General features: G+C 43.8%; 1 protein-coding gene across 2 annotated transcripts in view; it reads right to left on the bottom strand.

The window, feature by feature from the left end:
• The window catches only part of LOC119648101, a 61,798-nt gene extending 43,859 nt beyond the window's left edge, over positions 1–17,939 (bottom strand). Inside the window, exon 1 of one of the 2 annotated variants that reach the window (XM_038049605.1) lies at positions 17,377–17,939. The gene's annotated coding sequence lies outside the window, so the exon portion shown is untranslated. The remainder of the gene's footprint in view (positions 1–17,376) is intronic. The other variant, XM_038049608.1, reaches the window with a different exon arrangement.
• Positions 17,940–24,280: the final 6,341 nt, after the last annotated feature.

Here is a 24,280-nt window from a genome sequence, read left to right as displayed (position 1 = left end):
CAACAATTAATTAAGCCTGAGCCAGGTTTCTAGATTTCTATAATTTTTTTAACCGAATCCGACTTTGTAGTTTTTCTAAGTTGTAGCTATGTTCGCTACAAATCAAGTCAGACTCATTACGTACGTACGTAAATAAGTGACAGATAAGCATAATGACATACCCCACACAATAATAGCCCTAGCAGCACTGATCTGGATTGAAGGCGGACTTAGCATTCACATCAGTTAATAGTACCTCTGCGTCAATTACAGGATATAGCGCGGTTTTATCTTCAGATGAGTACAACCTGTCGGCGGCCGAAGGGTAGTAAAGGTCCCAGGGCGAGACATAGATTGGTACCCAACAGTCAAATAGGAACAAAGCCCATATTCAGAGAAATTGATAAAACTAACTCGGCTAACCCTGACCAATTTGCGAGGCCAGATAGAGCAGTAGGACCACTCTCGAGAGCATTCAACATCAACAACGGTCTAAAACAAGAGGATGCCCAATCATGCGTCCTCTTTAACCTGGCCCTGGAGAAAATGATCCGCGATGCAGATGTGAATGCAAAAGGTACCATTCAAATCCATCCAACCACGCTGGAAATTTCTCCTATCTAGGGTCGGAAATCACAACCGATAACAGCTATGACGATCAAATCCTCGCAAGGTTCTTGGCTGCCAACAGAGCCTATTTCAGCTTACAAAAACTGTTTCGCTCTAAACGTCTCACCATAGCTAACTAGTCAAAGCTCTTACTGTACAAAACTATGATCTTCACAGTCCTTATATACTCCTCGGACACCTGGGTTCTTAGCAAGAAAAATTGGGAACTCTTGGCCACGTTCGCGAGAAGAATCCTACGGAGAATTTTTTACCCCCGACTTGAGGATGAACGATTCCGTAGCCCCTATAACGATGAAATCTTAGAGCGATACCACGACTGTCTGGTTGGGGATCAAATTCGGCGCAACAGATTGCGGTCGACGAGTCACCTAATTCGTATAGGTGAGGATGATCCAGCCCGGAAAGTCAATAAGGGCAATATCTATGGTAAAAAAAAGAAGATGAGGCATAGATCAGGACGCCAGACACCTTTTTGGAGTTATAGAATTGGTGGACTTCGGCGTAAAACCGGGGTGTCTGAAGTTCCTTACTAAGGCGGGAATAGACCAGGTGTTGCGCCGTTGATTATAATGAGAATAACGAAATTCAGAAATTGTCAGATATCGCAAGAATGACGAGACAATTAAAAAGAATGGAACCGAATGACTAACCTACAACCGCTTGTGCAAAACTCCCACTTCCACATCGTAGCCAAAGAAGGTGTTGAAATGGACCGCAGCGTCTCACCCCTACAAATGCGAAACTCAAATATGCAAAGGAAACTGCTCGAAGGGAAATCTCATTCCTAGCTTGGTGAGAGGTGGTTTTAGTGGGAACAATCCCATACTCTCAGGTCACTTGAATTCTGTGTCTTTTAAAAATGTCCACCTCTTAAAATAGATTGGAAAAGACTAAAGCGAAATTATATTTAAGTCTCTCAATATGCAGTGCACATGTCAAATTCACCCTGAAGATGGAGAAGAAAGGAAAATCAGTTATTGAAGAGGAAACAGCAAAACCGACGGATACCTAACGAGTCATCCCCAACAATTCGGCCCACGGTCATTAACAAAAAATCGACTCTTTTAATCACATGATCCATCGTATGGTAACTCTCCTCATATTCGCGAAGGCCGTGTTGGATGAAGCCAAACATATTTTGGATACGACCAGCCTAAAAAACGGTTGGACCGACTTCAGTTCGAAAGAAGCGGAGCACATTGTCCTACCGAACCATACCATTTCTAAGGAGGAAGTAGGATTAATCAAGCACATAAAGGATACGAGAAAATTAGAACTGGCCAAAAGTATGGAGATTTACAAAAGCCAGAAACACGAAATTTCCAACTAGGATCATAATAACGGATAGGAATAGGCTACTAGATCAAAGCGGTGCAGAAAGTGCGGAGGAGATGGACATACCGGCAAGGAGTGCACAGCTGACCCCAAAATACATGCTGTGCGAAGGAAAGGAGGACATCGACAAATGACATATTACTGGCAGTAACCGAAGTTCAGTGTTTAGGAGAGCGCTAAATACAAGGCCCAAATGAGATTGATTTAAATAAATCTCAACAACTGTGAGGTGGCCCAAGACCTCCTCTCACAGACCATCCGAGAGAAGAGGAGCGACGTTGCCATTATTTGTGAACCCTATCGCAACTACGCTGATGGTGTCTGAACCAGGGACCAGACCGGTAAAGCAGCGATATGGACGTGCGGCGGCCAGGCCATTCAGGAAGTTATGGAACGTCCGGAAACTGGTTTCGTAAGAGTACAGAAGAACGGGATTCATGTTTACAGCTGCTACGCTCCTCCTAGGGCAACACGTGCGCAGTACGAGAAAATGCTGCACCATTTGGTGCTGGACGCAAGGAGTCATACCCCGAAAATCATAGAGGGTAACTTCAATGCCTGGGCCTGTGAGTGGGATAGCCGATGACAAACGAGAGAGGACGTATCCTGCTCGAGGCATTTGCCGAGTAGAATGTTCTATTTGCCAATGTTTCGAACTCATTTACGTTCAGAGGGCGAGGCCTGAGCTCTATCATCGACCTCACGTACATGAGCACCGCATTGGCAAGGAGAACTATGTGGTATGTCAGTGAGCATTACACCCACATCTTTATTAAAGTCGCTGTTAGGCCAAGTGGCGGGTTGAATGCTCGTAGAAAGCGAGTAAGGATGCCGGGCTGAACGACGAGGGCGTTCGAGCAAGCTACGTTCTTTGAAGCTCTGGCGGGTTATAACGACCTGAACGACCGAAATTGCATCGAGAACCATGCGATCGGTAACCGAGGCATACGAGGCTGCTATGCCCCGAAGGCGAGAGTTTGCAAGCAAACAACCAAACTATTGGTGGAATAGCGAAATCGCGGAACTAAAATCGGCATGCCATCGAGCAAGAAGACAGTTCCAGCGATCCAGGGGAAGACCCGATCACAAGGAACGCGAACGGGATCATAGGACGTTGCGTGGCAGAATAAAAGAGGACATCCATAGGAGCAAAAAAGATTGCTTTAGGCGACTGTATGTGGATGCGAACATAAACCCCTGGCGCATGGCCTACAAGCTGGTTATGAAGAAGTTGCATCGGCAAAGGTCGCCTTAGGTGACCTGTCCACGGCTTCTTCAAAAAATTGTAACCACGCTCTTTCCTCACCATACGGCGAGCAGGTATCATACGGAGGCCCAATTCGAGGTGGAGGTAATACCTCGCGTTACAGAGGAAGAACTTCCGGAAGTCTACGGAAGGATCGGCTATGGCAAAGCTCCGGGTTTGGATAGCATCCCTAATAAAGCACTGAAGCTGGCGGTGGGGATCACACCTGATTGGTTCATAAATACCTTCGAGGCGTACATGGCGGAAGGCGTATTTCCTCCACAATGGAAAAGGCAAAAACTGGTGTTGTTGCCCAAACCCGGCAAGCCACCGAGGGACCCTGCATCTTATCGACCTATCTGTTTGTTGGACACTATGGGGAAGATGTTCGAGCGCATCATCAATAATAGATTGTTCCCTATCGTAGAAGGCGGGAATGGTCTTGCGGATGAACAATATGGGTTCCGGAAAGCTCGCTCTATATAACTACTATTGTTGTACGCGTCGCCTGTGTGGGCGGAGGCTTTGGATAACGTACCGAACTACTACTAAATTCTGCCTATCGTCTTATTCCACTGAGGGTATGCAGTGCATTTCGAACTAGTTCGGATGATGTGGTGTTTATGATCGCAGGGATGGTCCCGATTGACCTATTAGCGAGAGAGATGCGATGCCTGTATGGACGGAGGCAGGCGGGTCCATCAGGAATGGAAGCAGATCACCAGCGAATGGTAAGGGAGGAGTCGCATAGACTCTGGCAACGACGATGGGATGAGTCGTCAAAGCGTCGATGGACATACAAGCTTATTTATGATATTAGGGAGTGGCTTGACCGACGACACGGAGAGGTGAACTATCCCCTCACGCAGTTTCTCAGTGGACACGGTAGTTGCTACCGAATGTATCTGCATCGTATCGGTGTGATGATTCCCCGAACTGTTACAGATGTCGCGGGATCCCAGAGGACCTGGAGCATATGCTGTTTGAGTGCCCGAGATTCCGGGAGAAGAAGCCTGAGCGAGGCCCTGGGAGTCGGCGTGAGACCCCGAACTCAAACCGAGAAATGCTAAAGTCGGAGGCAAACTGTGTGGATACAAACCCAGCTCCTGGGAGAAGCACGCGCAAGAAGAGCCCAAAGAAATGGAGAGGCAGTACCCTAAAGACAGAATGGACCTGGTGAAGGAAGCAAAGAAGCGGAAGACTGCAGAGTTGGAAACTTGAAGGAATACGGAAGGCAAGCCCGCCCCGCGAAGTAATGCCCAAATGGTGGTCCCGTGGGGCAAGGGTATGAGAGAGGTGAGGGTGCGTTTTTAGTGAGTGCGAATCCCACACTAAATCCATGCCAACTTTGACGCTCACAGAGCTGAAATGGATGTGTTTTTCTAAGATTTTTTAACACCTCCGTGTGTAAAAAAAAATATATATATAATCTATATTACTATAATTTTTATAACTATAGGATAAACTTAAGGGGGGTTTCTACTCAATTTCCCCACAAATATGGTAGTATAATATTATTAACTTAGTTTGAATAGATATCGATATGGGGAGTGGGCCTGGACACCGTACAGAGGCAACTTCATTATTTTTTTTTTTCGATTTTTTGGTTCTGCAATTTCTGAGAATGGTTTCCTTATAGAAATCATCACTTTCGACTACTCCCACCCCCCCTCCCCCCGCCTTTCTAACAAGTGTCAAAACTAAGACCGACATCGAAAAGCACTAATCAAGACGTTTCATTTGATATCCAACATGACTGTATCCGGTGAGGAAAAGTTTCACACCCCCTTTTGCTTGTAAGTGAACCCTCTCCCCCCCCCCCCCCCTTAATAGTAACGCTGAAAGATGTAGCTCAATGGATGTCTGAGCGTTCACAGTTCTCTCTTTTCACCAAATTTCGTGTCAATCGACATAGCCGCTTCTGAGCAAAGTGCGTGTGACAGACAGACGGACTGACAGACAGACATTGAACCGATTTTAATAGGGTTTTGCAAACAAAACCTTAATAAAAATGAAACTACTGGAAAAACTAGCCCCGTTTACATTTGATAGAGCCCCATAATAACATTAATATATATTTTATGTTCCAAAACTTGTCTGTATTAAGCAAACCGCTCTTCCTTACGATCGCGGTTCATTATCACCAATTCTGGATATTCAAGATAATATTTGAAACTAAATATAACAACAGATTTCTCGTGATAGGCCTCTTTTTGAAAATATCTGAGGATCAAGCGACCGGATAAACCAGCCCAATAATGTTAAAATCAACAAAAAATGTTGATGTTGTACATAATTCTTGCCCACACAATACTCATAAAATTCAAGAACCAAAATGGAATATAAAAGGTCACCCATGACAGATAAAAGATTCTCCGCCACATTGCTAAATGTAAGCCAATTTATTAAAAAAGCTTCGCAATTTTAATGAGTCTCATGAATTCAATTCTCAACAATAAAAACTGAATAAAATTTATTAATCAGCAAAATGAACCTTGCCCTCACTTTCGATAGCTGAAAAAGCTCTTTTCATTTCCATAATGCACTCACTATTTGCAGAAAACATTCGCAATCCAAGCCAAATGAAAATGCGCAAATCTATCTTGAGTTGGTGATAAGATTGCCCAGAAATGTAAATATTGCAAAGTGCATTTATGCTCGAGATACTGTCAGTCACTCGAGAAATCGAACAATACCAGGAAATGCAGTTTGATGAATTTTTAAAGTGAGCTGTCGTGAAGAGCATGGAACAGTCACATGGATCTGGTCTAAATTTGTATTCAACAAGCTCAAATCTTACAAATTTAATCAAATCTCAAGCTCTCATTAGTTCGGCTAGATGTCTGGCGTAACACGAGGAAAATCTTTTGTACACAATATAGAGCTACCCAGCTGTTGTTAGGCTGATAGCGACTTATCGCGTATAGAACTTAGATAAAAACCAGCTGAAGTCATTGTCCCACTTGAAATGCTTTGTCAGAAGCCCAACATGTCTACTTGCCAGAAGTGATATGTGATAATATTGTAATATCACTCGTGCCTCCATTTTTCAGTAACATTTATCCATTCGTAAACATTTGCATGCTAACGAGCCCGGAGTATTCAGAAGATATGTAAGTTCTAGTGCAACTAATCCCCTCGAAATCTGGTTTTCTTATCTCCCATTTCGCGACTAGATTTCCATATGGTCGGGGGGTGTGGGATTACTTGGTTTTACATCTCGACGGCTCCTATGCAAGTTTGTAATGAAAACATGTAATTACTCGTACCCTGAAACCACGAGACAAAGTAGCTTCACGATAAACGAGTGGAGATGACCATAAAACTGAGTTTTGAATAGACTCGACTGTGGTTTCAAGTTTGCGATTCATTACGCCCGGGGTCAGTAAAACGATACCCCCGTGAATATGAGAACACCTTGATCAAGGCCAATTACTATTCCAATTTGCGATTGGGATTGTCTTGTCACATTCCTAAGTTGATTGTTAATTGGAACATTCTTTGAGGAAACGGTCACAAGTCAGCGAAGCAGAACTTTTGTCTCAGATTGGGTGGTTGTAATTACGCAGGACAGATCCACTCTGGGTTATCAGCAAATTCTTACTCAAGACCTGACCAGAATAATGAGTTTCTTATCAACGCATGCCACACATGTGTAGCAATAAGAAAAAATATAAGCAAACAATTATAGCTCCCACAACTTGTACTTGAATGAAAATCAATATTTAAGCTTTTGAGACGGAGGGAAGTATGTACATATAATCAAGGATTTCTCCATTAACTCGTTTAATAACACAAGCTTCTGCTTTTCCAAGTAAAAGAAAATACATGACCCTTATCAACTTCGGTAAAGCATGTAGAAGGAAGACGTGGCATAGCCCATGCCAACTCCAAACTTGTATACTCTTAACAGAAAGTGTTCGTTCTTCAGGGACATCTTTCCAGCGTGTTCTAAAGGTAAAGGAATCCTCGATATCATTCAAAATCAAGAACTAACCGGGTTGAAAATGCAGTCCACGTATGAGGTTTCCCAAGCAATAAGACTCCATATTGAAATAAAGCAGTATTCTCTACCAAACTTAATACGTGGGTCATCGATCTGAGAAAAAGCGAAACTCAGTCACCACATCATGATAGCACTCGTCGTTACCCATACGACAGGCCGATGATCTCACCGTCCTATAAACCGCACCAACCAGATACTTTGTATGGATAGAATAGTACTGATGAACCACTTTACGGTTTAATTCACCCAAAACTGAACCTCGTCCTAAAAATTATTTCGCAATGAAAATCGAGGTCAACTCCCGTCTCTTCAAGAGCTCAATCAATTCCAGCTAGAGTTTCAGAGCCAATTCCATCTTATATAAGTGCTGGCCAATAACCAAACAGAAAATACGCCAGGTATCCATCATCATGGCTGTCGCGGAAAGTAAGATCACTTTCCAATTTATCGACAACATGCCAAATAGCGAACCCAGGAAAAACATCGTGACGAGCATATTCTACAGAGAAAGTTAAATTTAAGTTACAATAAAACTTCTTTACGGCGTAGTTCCAGCCCTTGACCGACCTGTTAGTTGAACACAGATGTGGAAAGAGCCATAAAATTCATGGGCAACGAAGCGAAGGAGGAAGTCCGGCACGAACTATCCAAAGCCATCGCTTAAAAAACTAAGATTGAAAAGTCTACCAACCGGCGGGAAACCAATATCGTTCCAGAGCTGCAGAAGAAGCCGGTATACTACCTAAAAGCAGACAAAGGTAATACGATTGTAATTATGGATAAACAACATTACGAAAACCTAGTAATTGAAAAGTGGACAGGAGGAAACTACTTTAAATTAAAGAATGATCCGCTACCAGAATCCATAAAACGAGTAGAGAAGACCCTAAAGGAGTGGTTGATAACCCAGCCCGACTCCGGATGCCAAACCCCTCTTTACCCAGAATCCGATGCCAACCAAAAATACACAAGTCAGGCAATGAGACGAGGGAGATTACTGCCGATTCTAACTCCCCTTCTTACAACATTGCGAAGTGGTTGGTTGAGGAATACCAAAAATTGGGGTCTACCGACGGAAAACAATCTGTCAAAAATTCGAAAGAATTGATTGAAAGATTGAATGTAGTGGGGACTTTGGGGAATAATGAACGCCTGGTGTCATTTGATGTCAAAGCTTTATTTCCCAGTACACCTGTTGCGCTGAGGGCATTGAGCAGTCCTTTGATCACCTCGAAAATCGTTCAGGAATGCAGAAACAGTTTGAACTCTATGTCTAGATTCAATACGGTGGAACTACTCTGGGTACCTGGTCACTGTGGCATAGAGGGAAATGAAATCTCGGACGCTTTAGCGAAAGAGGAGTCAATCTCCCCTATGCCGGGCCCGGAGCCAGCAATTGGAGTATCAGTAGCATTGGCTAAATCTGTTTTCAAAAACTGGGAACAAGTTTCCCATAATGACAGGTGACAGAGCCTAAATGCTACTCGACACACCAAACTTTTCCTGCCAGAACTAAACATACGTACCGCAAAGTTTATCCTGTCGAAAAGCAGGAGGACTTGCAGGTGTATTGTGGGCATTCTGACAGGCCATAATTCACTAGCTGGGCATATGTTCAGAATAGGAATTACCGAAGATGATACGTGTCCCTCCTATAATGAGGAAGCGGAATCCACGGAGCATTTCCTACGTGAATGCCCCGCCTATGGACGCATCACTCATCAGATCTTTAGTGCCGATGTTCTCCAATTGCGACGGGTAGCATCGCATCCACTAACGGAAATCCTGCGATACGTTAACGAATCCGGAATATTCCGTTAGACGGGGGAGGCGAGTACAATGGGCCAACACGGCCTGAGTGCTCAGAAGCAGTAGCTTCTCCCCCACCATACACACACACACATACACACCTGCAAAAGTGGCTATTACGGTTTAGTTCGACACCAGAATGGAGGAGAAAGGCAAAACAATATGCAAGGCTTGAATGAAAATAATTTTCTGCATGAATGAAAATAATTTTCATATTCAGGGAAAAAAATACTTCAAGTCAAATTCAGGTGTAGCAATGGGGAATCCTCTCTCCCCACTCCTAAGTGAAATCTTTATGGCATCACTGGAAGAGAAAATGGAGCAGGGTGGATTATTGCCAAATATATGGCTGAGGTACGTGGATGACATTTTGGCAGTGATCCCGGAAACAAGTATCAACAATATGTTGGATAACATCAACACGCTACACCCTAAAATAACCTTCACTTATGAGATTGAAGTTAATAACCAATTGCCTTTCTTAGATATATTAATCAAACGTCAAAACGGATAATTTTCTTTTTCTATTTACAGGAAGCCCACCGGTACCCAGCGGACATTCCCGGTCACTCCGTTTCATAGTTACCACCATAAAGTGGCAGCTTATGGTACGATTCACCGTCTTCTAACAATCCCACTCACAGAGGAAAACTACCATAGCGAAAAACTCTACATTATGGACACTGCAAGGAAGAACGGGTACACCAGCACCACCATAGATACGATGATCAGGAGACACGCACGAAGGATAGAACGTAGTAATCTCACTACACTGTACACTCAACAATCGACTTCTACCACAATAAAAAGACCAAGTGTCACCTTCTCAAATCTGTCCAAGCATATAGAACGGACATTAAACATTTATTATTTCAAAAAATTAATCGGTAGAAACTTCAAACAATTAATCGGTAGAAATACCACGTAATTACACTCAGATCGGAAATCTGTTTATGGTGAAATGACAAACACCATTCATGGCACTTGACAACAAATGTCAAAAATCCGAACACCGATCGGCCAGTATTAGCTCTGACGAGGTGCAATTATTCACGCCCCTACCCTCAAAGAAGAAACCCCACCTGCGGTTGTAAGAATTTACACTTCTCAGGCTAGGTATTGGAAGGGCCTCAAGGAGGAAGACGCGACCAGAACTTACTTAACCAAATAAACGAAACAAACAAAGTAGAGGTTGCATAGTACAGAATGGATGAATATCTGAAAGGTTTGCTCCCTAGTGCAGAGCCAAAAAGTAAGCCCTTTGCCGTTTTCGAGATGTTTTTGAGATTCGGTGATATGCCTTGGCTAAGTCCGAAATCGAGAAAAAAAGTCTACGAAAGAGTGCGGGTAGTCGTGAATGAGTGGAATTGGATATCGGTCTGAAATCATCTAGGCATTTAGACGTCTGTAGTCACCAGACGTCCTGAGGAGAGCTGAAGCACATTTCAAGTTACCGCGAACTATTCCGCGTAGGTGTGATGCTCGCGCTATACCCTCAAAAGGATGAATGGCAACCACATATACAAATATATATATACTTCCGCGCAACAGCAAGTCTTTGCAATGGTGAAGGACGCACCTTAGAAAAAATAGACAGCCAGTAATGTGGATATGGTAGTTAATATCATGCTTAACAAGTTCAGAGAGACTACGCTCAGTAGTAATTTTGGGGTATTTATGAGGAACTGCGCAAATACGTAGATTGGTAACCTCTTTAAAAACGTTGAAAAGAGTGTTGCCCGTGTAGGTTGAGATTCGACGTGATGACCTAAGGGAGATTGTGGTTTTAATAAGAGATCTGTTGTAGAGATCAACTAGTAATCCATAGTGGCACAGGAAGTCTACATCTAAGATCGAAGTGTTGATATCTTTTATAAGGACGCATCAAAAAAATGTCCATCGAAGTCCTAGACTGATGTCTACCTGTCTGTTGCCATATGTGCGTATTAACGTGTAAGGCGATGAATCCGAGATGCAGGAAGAACTGATGCTTTATCGTCTATATCAGCAAGTAGTGATCGCTGCCGACCCCTATTGTAGCTTGGCCACCCGGGTTGTTGTTTCACATCGTGAACCTCGTAAATTTTGTCAACAGTGCTGATCAACGTGTCCAAAGACTCCGAATCTGCACAGTCCAAGATTTCTGTCTTGGACTCTGCACTCCGGAAGTTTCTGCAGCCACAAAGACTGTAGCAACTCGACGGGGACTTTGTCGCCACTCAACTGCTTTATTTCAAAAAATGATCGCCTTGGATCGTTGGGGGGCCTTGAAGTGTATTAGAGCACTTCATTCAAAACCATAACGATACACTACAAGATTATAGTACCCTATAGGAGGCCATGTGGTCAGCATTAGGCTCGCCCAAGATTATTACCCTGATTTGACTCAGGTACTCATTCACAGCTAAATCGACTAGTATCCGACGTCAAATCATGATAGAAATCCCACTGCCACGAGTGAGATGTCAACCGCGACCTTCGTATGATAGCCTTGGGCTCTAACCAGCTATCCGGATGCATTTAGCTTGGCCGTATCACCTGGTAAAAGCTTGGTGAGGTTGGATTAAGGGCACCCTGGCTAAACTGGGTGTCCCTGGTTACTTAGCTCGGATAATCGAGAGTTACCTTCTTTGGTATGAGACAGACGATGGACCGAAGGAATATATTGTACCAGCAGGTGTTCCCAAAGGCTCCATACTGGAGTCCCTGCTGTGGAACATAATGTATGACGAAGTGCTCGGCCTTCGCGTGCGAGAGGAGGCAACATTGATTGGTTTTGCAGACGACCTGGCAGTGGTTGTAGTTGCGAAAGACCACCAGGAAGTGGAACTGTATGCAAGTGAAACCATTCATGCTATCAATCATGCTGACTCCAAATGGTGAAATTGGACCTCGCGGAAGATAAGACGGAAACGGTACTTATTACTAATCGCAGGAAAAACAACACTGTTAAAATCCGCGTTGGTAATCACGAGGTCGTTTCAAGATACCTGGGGGTAATGATCGATACCAAGTTGACCTTCAAGGAGTACCTGGATTATAATAATAATCGATGGCACAACAATCCATATTGGATCAGGGCCTTGAAGTATGTGAGAGCACTTCATTTAAGACCGTAACGGTACATTACAGTGCACTGTAGGAGGCAATGTGGTCAGCATTGCGCTCGCCTGAGATTATTACCTTGACTTGACTCAGGTACTCATTCACAGTTAACAAATCCCTCTGATACCAGTGAGATTTGAACCGCGACTTTCCACTACGACATCCCAGCGCTCTAACCACTAGGACCATGCTCGCGAAAAGGCAGCAAAGGCTAGTTCATTGCTAGAGGCAAAATTGATGCCAAATATTGAAGGGCCAAAATCTAGTCGCTGGCTGCTTATCACAGGTGTGGTGAAATCCATCCTGCTATACGAGGCTCCTGTCTGGACGTGCGCACTGGATAACACAGCGAACCAGAGAAGGGCAAGTGGCAAATCGCGCTGAGGGTATGCAGTGCATAAAGAATGGTATCAGGTGAGGCAGTGTGTATCATCGCGGGAATCTGGCGGGGAGGAATAAATTTCGAATGTTGTTAACCCCGCTGCGCCACAATGTTATGTTTCACTGTCCGGGATTCGCGAATGAAAGAAACAGGTTAAACGATGCCCTCAACGCAGTTATCGGACCCCATAATTTCGTAGAGAAAATGCTGAAACCAGAGACCCCTCGCGAAGTAATATTTCACGGTCGTCCCACGAGGATATGGACAGAGAAGTGAGGGTAGTTTTAGTGGGTGAGAATCCCATACTTTGCTACAACGTGGCGCAGCAGCGTCTTTTAAGATTTCCACATCAACCCATAAAAAAAAGTATGCACTTCCTGTCGTGAATCTAAACAACTGGCAACAAAGTTGTGAGATCAAGCAGGTTAGAGACAGGGAACCTACATTTAACAAAGCCATATTGTACTTTCACTAAGAGGTGACCAAAGTGAGCGGATAACTGTCGCTGACATATCTTTTCAACATTTTGGTAGTAGAAGAGGAACGAAGTATTATAGAACGATAATTCTCAGCAACAGCGCGATCACCACTTTTATGGCCTCTTTCCACAAAGAAGGGAAATGGATCGCTTCGAGGCTCTTGTTGTAAATAATGTAGAGAGAAAAGAAATGGGCTAACCAGTTTTAATCAAAAAGAGGACGTCATAACCAGGGCAACATTGGTGTCAAGGTTGCCAATTAGGTACTCAACAAGGAAAAGGATACAGAGGAGAATGGCAGAAGATACGGGGCCGGCTGCATTCACTCATAGGAGAAAACAAGAGGGAGGAGAAGGAAGATGGACTGGCGGAAAATAGCGGTAGAGTCAACTACAAGATAGGGGAGCTAGCAGAGAATTTAATGAAAAATGAAGATAGATGGAGGAGATTGCGGGAGTTGAAAATGTGAAACCCGAATGGTTCGAGGTTTCCGCACTTCAGTAAGATTTCAACACTGAGCATATATTCCTTTCTTAAGTTAAATATTGGAGATTTGACCGAGGAACGTAGAATATTGAAAGAAACTAAGTCAACATAGTTTTCAGAAGACAGGAATTTTTTCCGAGCAACAAGTTTTTGACAAACTTTTTTCGGACTTCAATGGTAAACCAGACTGGGTAATGGTGCGAGGAGGCGGCGTAACAAGGAAGGCAATCTGATATGATCTTCAAATTAATGAAGAGAAAAGGAGGTCCAGGGGGTATCCAAATTCGCCTTACGAAAGTTTAACATGGCAGGCTTGCACGACAAGGGAGTAGAGTCGGGTGATCTACGGGAGAAAAATGGTATGCGTTAGGAGCAACGTACGGGAAGTTGGAGAGGAGATAAATAAGAACGCAATTTAAATGGTGAACTATGGGACGGCACCAGTGTTCATGGAAGTGTATAAGAAAAGGAAGGGTGAAAGAAGGTGTTGGGAAAGGAAGGAAATCTGCGTGCAGAAAAGGGAGGCTGAAGCAGAAAAAATATACACAGGATATGTCAAAAGGACGTACGTTTGGCGAAATGAACCCCATTGTACAAATACATATATAATCGAAAAAAATGACTCACCGAGTAACTTTCAGCTCAAGAGGGAAAATAGCGTCTCAGTCGTGCGGGAAATGCCTACTTTAACTTGAAATCTCCCAACCATAGAATGTAGAAATGTCAATTCTCAAAGAACAGTGGTAATAAAGATACTTTCATGCATCCTTCTTTCCCTGCAAATAATAGATCAACCCCAGAAGAAATGGCGAGAGTATGAGGGGAGGAGCGGACAATACTTTGTGTCGAGGTTCATTCAAAATCCCAAATAGCCCTCCCGTTGAAAACGTATGGCGCCTAAAATATGGACGATCATTTTAATAGTATCAAGGTAAATTTTAATTTGCCGATCCTACTCCCCTCGCCGGAGTGGATAGCTGTAGATTTACCATGATGATATAAAACAAGTCGGAATACCGGAAGATCGCGCTTCGGGTATAAAGGTTTTGTGTTCGTCTTATGTAAGAAACTTCAACGCACATTTTTCTATCCGTATATAGCTACAAATCCACCCTACTCCTCCTACCTTAAACTCAACACAAAATGGCGTCACTGCATGTAAAGGGAACAGCAGGTGACACATTCTTACCAATTTTCATGACAATCGGTCAAGCCGTTTCCGAATAAATCAGGTGTGACAGACAGACCGACAGACAGACGTAGCAGAAACGTAGCAGAAACCTGTCTGAGTCTGAAGAGTTGCACAATCAATATAAGAAGGCGAGGAAAGAATTGCAAGCAGCATCTCTAGAAGTAAAACTGAACGCTTCAAGAGGTTATGCAAGGAAGCGGACTTCGACCCATGGGGAGGTGCATACAAGGTAGTTATGGCAACAATCAAGGGAAAGCGCTCACCGCCGATTACCAACCCTGATTTACTGCGGGAAATCATTAGAACTCTCTTCCCACAAGTTTCAAGTGAGTCGAACCTACCCACTGTCCAGCTAGATCCTGGAGAAATTCCCAGGTAACCACGAAGAAGTCGTGGAAATCGCGAAGAAGATTGCCGAAAATAAAGCCCAAGGTTTAGACAGCATTCTGAATAAAGCACTGACAGTGGCCGTCGAAACAGTTCCAAGGAAGTTCACTGACACATTTACGACGTGCGTCATAGATGGGGTTTTCCCGGAAGAGTGGAGGAAACAGAAGCTTGTGCTAATCCCGAAGCCAAATAAACCTTTGGGTGATCCGTCGTCTTATAGACCTATATGCCTGCTAAACCGCATCGAAAAACTTTTCAAACAGATTATCTTCAATTGGCTTGTACCAGTCACAGCAAAGAATGGTGGTCTCTCAGACAGGCAGTTCGGATTCCGAAAGGCAAGATCTACTGTCAATGCCATCAGCACGGTGATGGAAATTGCGGAAAAAGCAATGGAGGCCAATAAATCTTGCGCGGTAGTTACTCTCGACGTGTTGAATGCCTTTAATATGACAAAATGGAGCAAAATAATTGCGTCTTGAGCCAAATTGGGTGCTCCTAAATATCTGGTGCACATAGTCATGGAATTTCTTCGGGAGAGTATATTGTGTGAAGTGAATCTATCTTGGAATGGCAAAAAAGATGGGATGATTCACCTAAAGGACGCTGGACACACGGGATTATTCCAGATGTCTCTAAATGGAGCAAGCGAAGGCACGGTGAGGTTAGTTTGAGGTTAGTTACCAGCTAACTCAATTCCTAAGCGGGCACGGAGGGTACCGTGCATACCTTTATCACTTCAGGCGTGACGACTCCCCGTATTGCCCCACATACGTGATGATTCCGGAAGATGCAGAGCATGTTGTTTTTAACTGCCCGCGGTTCGCCGCACACAGAGCGGAGGCGAAAATTGACGCCGAGGCACGGTTTACACCCAAAAATATCGTGGACCACATGCTAGCCTCTGAAACATCTTGGAGGGCAGTGGAAAAATTAATGAAGGCGACCCCCAATCTGCTGAAGAGGGAGGAGCTTCGGAGGAAAGTTACAAATAACGACAGAAGCCGCAGTTCATAACTGATCCTGCCCCGCGATGTAATACCGAACTGGCAATCCCGCGGGGTAAGCGAAGGAGAAGGAAGTGGTTTTAGTAAGTAAAAGTCTCACATAACGGTATGGCAGGAGCCAGCAGTAGGTTTTGAACCTTTCCACCTTCCAACGTATAAAAAAAGACTCACAGACAGACAGACGGACAGACAGATACCGTCTCGATTCTAATAAGGTTTTGTTTCACACAAAACCTTCAAAACACTTTCCAAGACGGTAACCACCAGCTGAAAGATCTGGAAGTAGGGAACATACTAAAGTTCCTGACGGTTATAGTCCTGCTTGAGATACTATGATCAATAGGTACACTATAACCAGCAAAAGGACCACAATAGTTCTTTAAGGACGCGGCGGGACTTTCCCTTAACAGAATAATAATAATAACCGCCATGAGTTCCCATTGGGGTTGAAGAAGAGTGACTCTCACCTCCCCATTCAGGTAGTGGATACGCGGCCCAACAGCTTTTCCCCGTAGTTATTAATAGATATCCCAGCAAATAGGGTACTCAAAGGAAAATAAGTTATAGCAAAAGTTGCCACAATTAATATGTCACACCGCCAATCTAGACAGGATAATAACTATTCATTTTGTCTGAATTTAACAGATATCGTGTCAAATATACTGAAGGCTTCAAAACCACGACAACATGGCGTGGCTGCGATAATTCGAACATACAAAGATTGATAATTACTATAATAACATGCAAATTCGGACGATACAGGCAATGACTAGAACAAATTTCGCCATGAATCCCAACAAAGGTTCCGTCTCTCAATCCAATGAACGCACTTGCTCGTTCTATATTAAATTATAGTCTCCCACCCCCAGCAACAATAGTGGAAAGTCATTGTTTTGACCACAATTATGACTAATCGCAGTATATATGCCTAATTACAGGTGAAATGGCCGGGCACACAGGAGGGACAGTACCTTGACCTTGCAGGGATACAAACGTTAATTCACCTACAAGTGGTCGATCTAGCAGGGAGCAACGGAAGTGACCTACAGAATATGTAAGCAATTGTGCAAACAATCGTAATCAAAAGGCCGACTAGCTTCCAACGGCTTCAATCTATAAATATTGAGCAGGCCCAGAGTCACTCAAATTCGTTTCCATTTAAGACAAAATTAATACACAAAATGCGTTACGAAACCTCTGAAATCGGTTGATAGCTTTCTTGGACGCTTTCGAGTTCCCAGACAGGTAGTTATCGATATTGGAATACTAAAAGCCGCTTGAAGAGAGTTACGCAACAACCAGTTACGCTAGCTAGCAAGGTCGATACTTACAGCAATTCGCGCCCAGCATAGAATTCAAGTTGATCTCAGTATCGTTTACCACTTTCCGCTAGGCTAGATACCACCACTCAGCGACACTATGCACTCTAACGCGGGAAAACAACGAAATTGATCACAAAAACCGCGTCCCGCACGCTAGTTCTAAGTGAGTCGGATTCCGAATCAACAGGGAACTGGGCTAGCAACTATCGCCCGCGACACATATAGACAACCGCAAATAGTTAGCCTAAAGATTGCCGTTGATAGTGACAATCTACTGAAAGTATCTTTTGGCGATTAGCGCAAAACAAGTTGGTTGTCTTTTCCAAAATTATCCATCTGGCCACCTTCGAATGCCCGATCAACAACTTCACTTCTAGAAAATGCAAGATATCAACTCACTTTCTGCAATAACTACAAAATTCCGTGGGATGGCAAATTCCGTTCACACGCACAAGCCCTAGATGACAACAGCTTGCTTAAAGATACTTTTCGAGGGAGATGTCTTTGTTCGGAAATTTGCGCGCGTCTACATAGGCCACAGTCTGTAGCAGCGCCACACTGAATGCTGCCCCCCAAATTCACTCAGTGAATATATAAATCAAGCTGGGGGGATTGCTTCGCTTCGGGGTCGGTGAAAAGCTTCAATATTCCGTCAATACTAGAAAATGGTATGAACCAAGCAAGCTTTGCCATTTTCCATGAAAATTTAACAGAAGCTTCAAGCTTTTGGGTGTTTAGTGTTTACTCGAAAGGGGGTAGAACTTTCCGGAATAAGCACGTAAAAATAGTGTCAATACAATTGGGGTGAGTTTTCGAATGGGGGCGATATTATTTGAAAATGCCTTAGCAACCATATTTGTTTGAATATGAATGTGAACAGCTGGTGTTTATATTCTGCGTAAGGTGACAATTCACCATTATTAGATACTTGTTGCAGCAACATTTGTAGATCAATCGAAACGTCAATGGAAATCACCGGTTTGTGTAAGTTTCAAGAATGTATCATAAATTTTATGGTGGGCATCTGCATCCGCTTGTATGAATGTTAAGTCTGCACTCAGTATAAACCAGGAACTCTAATTGTAATCCCCAAATCAATCAAGGCCATGGGTTTATGCCTACACAGCAGGTACTCACGTTAAATCTCCAGGTCGTCGATAACCCGTCGTCATGTAAAGTAAATCCATCTTTCTGATTTATCCCATCTTGTTCTAAAAATTTCAATACACATCCCCGTAGGATTCATTTAATTTAAGAGATAAGACGACATAATCCATATTTGTATATATATATAAAAGTTAACGCAAGGTTTGCATACGAGTATGTACTTATCCTTTTTTTACTCACTTCCGAAGTACTCGCGAAAATCTCTCTACAAATTCCATCAGACACCACAACTCCCGAGAAAACGACGCACCTCGAAAGCAAAATTCCATTTAGCATTTCATTTCTGCTTTTTGGTTCCTAAGTAATAAAATTGTCATTAAATTTAAATTAAAATTTTTTTTCCATTAAAACGGGACGAAAAAGCCTTACGGTTACCAAGGCATTGCATATCCACATTTCGGCATGCAACAGGGCATTAACAAAATGCCAAATGAAAAAGTCACTTGAGTTTGCTATTATAGGAGAAAACCAACCACCATTTGGGGAAAACTGATCACCCCTTGTGCAGAAAACAAACTGACCGCCAGGGCCAGACAAACAAAATACCGGCCCGAAAAGAGAATTATGTGGACCCCCTTATTATGCCTTTATTTGAATGTCACATGTCAATGTCACAAATAATTTTTGGCTACTTTTGTCCAGTAATTAAAATCATTTATTATTTATAAAACATAATTATAAAACAATGACATTTTGATTATATAGATCTCTAATTAATATATAAACTGCGGATAGGTTAGCAAGTACAGAAGAGAAAAAAATTGACTGCATTACTTCTCACTGACTTTTTACTTCCCGATTGCTCCGCCAGCCTCGTGACTCTCACCTTGCTACCCACAGGTAGGCGAGTCACTCAAGCCGGTGAGTTTCACTTTGTGGTGAATTACATCGTTCCCGTGCGGAGTCCGAACAAATCCGTGTTAATTAGCCTGCGCTTCCACACTACCCCACCCCCAGCTGATACCGTGCTTCAACGACAAACCCGACTCCAGGTCCGGCAAATTTAAGGGCGCAGATCAAATCTCACGCGCCGTGCACCCCTTCTCCCCGAAACCTCAGCTCCGGAAACAAAAGGCTTTAACCTGGACAAGGAGACGTTCTTGGGCCTGCCGCCGACGTCAAGCCTAAAGAAGTGCTCCCCTCTGTTCAGCACTTCATATGGGCCCTCATGGGCTTCCGGGAAGCATCCACGCGAACCAAGCCATGTGTACAGACATCCAGGTCTCTGGGGGTGTCATCTTACAACGGTGCCCCGGAGCAAACGCATAAACCCAGTGGTAGAAAGGACCGACCTAGCATCAAACACGTGTGCCAACTCGGCGGGACTGGCGGCAAACTCGCCGATGGGCTGTATGTACGCCAAATAAAACGAAAGACTGAACTTGTGACCGCAAGGAGTCATCGTGTGCCATTATAGCGACCTTCAGTGTCCTATGCCAGCGTTCCAGCATCCCATTGAATTACGGGTGGAACATAGTCGCCCCGTGGCGTTTGAAACCCAGGAGTTTGCCCAACTCCGAGAACAGGGTAGACTCTAAACTGGTCAGTAATGACTTCGGCCGGAACTCTAAAGCGTGGGATCCATTCACGACAGAGGGCCTCGGCGTACGACTGTGCGGAAATGTCGGCCAGTGGTATTGCTATACGCCACCGCGTGAACCTGTCGATGATTGTGAGCCATGCAAATCTCGCAAGGGGCCAATAATATCGAAGTGGATCGTGTGTTTACTTGGTGACACTTCTGGCACGCGATGCACTCTCTGGCCTAGGAGTAAACATCGTTATTCATTAATAGCTATCATAGAAATATCCACTAGTGACAAGCCGATACATTGTCCGAATAACTGGATGCGCAAGATCGTGTATTGCATGGAATACTTCCTTGCGCAAAGCGGCCGGAATATATAGCCTAGATACCTTTTCAGAGCACTCAGACTATTTCGGAGGTTGAGCCGAAAAGGGGAAACTCTCGAATTTGTATTTGGATGTTCAAAGTAAACTGGCTTATGAAACTCAGGTGCCGGAGGTGGCGAGGGGACGTATTGTCAGACTTCTGCTTAAACGCGAAAGTAAGAGGCTTGTGGTCCGTGAACACTGTGAACGGCCTGCCTTCTAGGAAGTATCGGAATTACTTTATTGCCATGTACGCGGCTAATAGCTCACGATTATAGCTGGTAAAGTTCTGTTGAGTTGTATTGATTTTTTTTAGAAAACAAGCCCAACGGTTGCCAGATTTGGATCATGTTTTGGCGAAGGGCTACTGCGGTGTCTAAGGCATCGACGAATACGGCTAGGGGTGCATCTGTTTGAGGAAATGACAGCAGTGTAGCGTCAGCCAGCTATGATTTGGCTAGCTCAAAAACCTAGACGGCCTCTGTAAACCACGCAATCACGCGTGAGGCCTAGACAAGTAGGCACTGAGGATCGCATGATATTGTGCGGCTTTGGGCAAGAAACGACGATAGAAGTTTAACATGCCCAAAAACCTTCACAGATCCTTAACCATCTTAGGTTGTGAGAAATCTATAATGGTCTGAACCTTATTTGGATCCTAGTGGATTCCCTCAAGGAAAATGAATTTGCACTTTTCAACCTTAAGTACAAGACGGACCTCTAGGAGACATTGAAAAATGCATTCGAGATGTTACAAATGCTCAGACTCAGAATAAGAGGTGACCAAAGCATCATCTAAGTACACGAAACAAAAGTTAAGATTTCTAAGGACAGAAGGATGAACCTTAGAAAAGTTTGCGTCGCATTGCGCAGACCAAAAGGCACCCGTGTGAACTCGAACAGTCCGAAGGGTGTGTATATTGCCATTTTCAGAATATCTTCTGGAACTACAGGGATTTGATGATACCACTTGGCTAAGTCCAAGGTTGTGAAAACACAGCAGTTAGCGAGGTTATGCGCAAAGTCGAGGATTAGTGGTATAGGATAGCGGTCTGGAATGGTCTGAGCGTTCAGACGTCTGTACTCGCCACATGGTCTCCAATCACCGTTGGACTTTGGAACCATGTGTAGTGGAGAAGACCAGCAGCTATTTGATGGTCTGTAAATACCCTGCTTTAAAAGTCTGTCAAATTCTTTCTTAGCAACAGCGAGTTTCTGGGGTGGCAATGGACATACCTTCGAGAAAATATGAGAGCCAGTAGTGCGGATGTGGTGCTGTACATCATGCGAGAAACTACTTTCGGTAGTTATGTCGCTGTATTTTTGAAGAAGTACACAAATGCGAGGGTCGGCTACCTCTTCAAAAGTGATCGAAAGACTGACAGTAGAGCAGGTGGTAAGTTTTCCTGCAGACCTGAGCGAAGTTACAGGATCTATCTATCTATTCTGCAGATCCACTAGCAGCCCATAGTAGCTTAAAAAGTCTGCGCCTAATATGGAACTACTGATGCCCACTACTATGAAACGCCATGAGAACGTTCGTCGAAGTCCCACACTTACGTCCACTTGCCTGTAGCTGTAAGTATATACGGTTGAAGAATTTGCCGCCGCTAGTTTGAGTTGATGCGGAATCAGTTTGTGATTTTTTCATATAAGCTCTGATAATAGCTATTAGTTTCTCCGCCACCTTCTTCTGTCGAAATTTTCCGCGAAATCGATAAGTCGTGGAACGGTGGTCTAAATTCCGCACAAAATGATCCGAAGTGATATATAATTGCCATTCACCTCTAGGTGGGGTATAACGCGTCAACCACACCTACGCGCTTACTTGAAATGCGCTTCAGGACTTCCCGAGATCCCCCCTCCTCCTCTATTGTTCTACGCCAATTGCTCCTGGGGCGGCCCACTCATCGGCCATCTTGAAAAAGTGGATTCCACTGCCAATTCCGCCGTCCTATAAGGGACAGACCTGTGCGCCGATTAATTTTTTTTCAAATAGTATCAGAACAGCGTACTCCGATTATATGACTCAACCACGAACTAACGACAATGGTGGTATAGCACAGAAAGAACACTAGCGCAGAACAGTCTCAACTTGATCTTGGTACTAGGATAACTGCATTTCCATTTTGGACAAGACAGCGGAAGCGAATATAGCGCTGCTAATGGGACATTCAGTTTGAGGCCACTATCGGCAGATATCACGCTTCCTATGATCGACGTTTCGCAAATCAATACACATGAAGAGACTGCGATGAGCCGTCACACAAAGAACCTTAATTTTGTTGATGATTATCTTCAGTCCAACTCTAGTTTCCGCCTCTCTTTCCAAATCCAGAGCTATTCGCCCAAGATCCATGACCCGATGAGAGAGCAAGAAGATGTCATCAACTTAATCGAGGTATTTGAGGAAAACTATAATAATTCATTAAACACCTCCAGGTCTTCCGGGCAAGACAGCATGCAGAATGTCACCGATAACAAAAAGAAATAATATCGGTAACAAGATGTAACCCTAGCGAGGTCGAGATATGAGGATGGAGTCCAAAATGATGAAGTGTTAATTGATGGATGAAATGTTTATTTTATGAATTGTAGACCCTTTCGTAGGGAGTTCAATGGTGGCGAAACCCATGGCGGATTCTCTGCTAGAAATCGACTTTGGAAGGTCTGTTTTGTCAAGGTACCTCAGTTTCAAGGCGTTGGTAGAAGATGTTTTTGGATGACCATTGGCGTCCATGGCAAAAGTGAAAACTTTAAAAAAGCGAATAATCTTGTGGGAATTAATTCAAAACGGTTGAATACATGGATTCTATCTAATGGCATGCTTGACATAATGTTTCCATAAAGGATTATAGCCTTTGACGTCCGATAGATTAAAGGAATCGCCTGGGACCCTCAGTCGGAGGGGCATAGAGGTTTTCTTTAAAAGTTGTCCACATTGGCGACAGTCGAATCTAGGTGATCAGGCAGTTAGTGACCAACGGGAAAACCGGTTGATGGCAGTTCTGTCAGGTCCATGTGTACACAGGTAGTCAAATAGAGCATCGGAAACACTGCGGTTGTAAAGTTGTTTCTTGGAAAACTGTTTGGATACTGTGCCTGTGACGCGACGTCTTTCCCCATGTCCGACCAGATATACATACTCCTAAATTAGCAACCGCACTCAGGATTTAATGCTAGAATAAACCAAGTTATGAAGTGCCTCGGGAGCTGTCTTGTGTAATGTTGCTGGCCCTAGAGTCCGCATGCATCTCGTAGAATAGAGTAGTCGTTAAAATCTATCCGATCAAGCATCACCTTTGAGGTTTCAAGCAAATGCTTGTCTCAACTTCAGTGACTGATTGATAATGAAAATCAGAGAAGGGAGAGTTTTCCGTCCCGTTATCTGTTCCTACCCCATAATCCAATCCCTCTACATACAAGGACTACGTCAAATAGCTTTGTCTGTATAGACGAGGTGTCGAAATTTGGTAAAAATCATGAAAGAACAACCTTCCAGACAGAACCATAGCTAAACAAAAACAGCAAATTGCAAGGACTGCAACTTTTTTCCCTTTCCAAGAATTATTTAGAAAAGAATCCCAATGTGGAGATGACAGGCAAGTCAGGGTAATTCCCGCTAACGAACAGTGATGTTAAAGGCGTCTGTTCTCAAGGTTAACGTGGCGTATGGCTTCAGGAACGAAGTTACAGTCTTCAAATGGCGGGGCCATGGAAACTTTTAGACCTTGGCAAGCAGATCATTGAAAAGTCCAGGCAATATATCAGCAGCCCTTTAAGAGTTGAGTATTCCCATCGGTGGAAGTCGACAGGCGTCACAAGCTTGGGAAAGTTCCCCATGTAACCGAGG

Source organism: Hermetia illucens, chromosome 2 (assembly GCF_905115235.1).
Source record: "Hermetia illucens chromosome 2, iHerIll2.2.curated.20191125, whole genome shotgun sequence".
Lineage (NCBI taxonomy): Eukaryota > Metazoa > Arthropoda > Insecta > Diptera > Stratiomyidae > Hermetia > Hermetia illucens.
The sequence above is the reverse complement of the archived record's forward strand: the minus strand, read 5'-3'. Positions and strand labels throughout refer to the sequence as shown.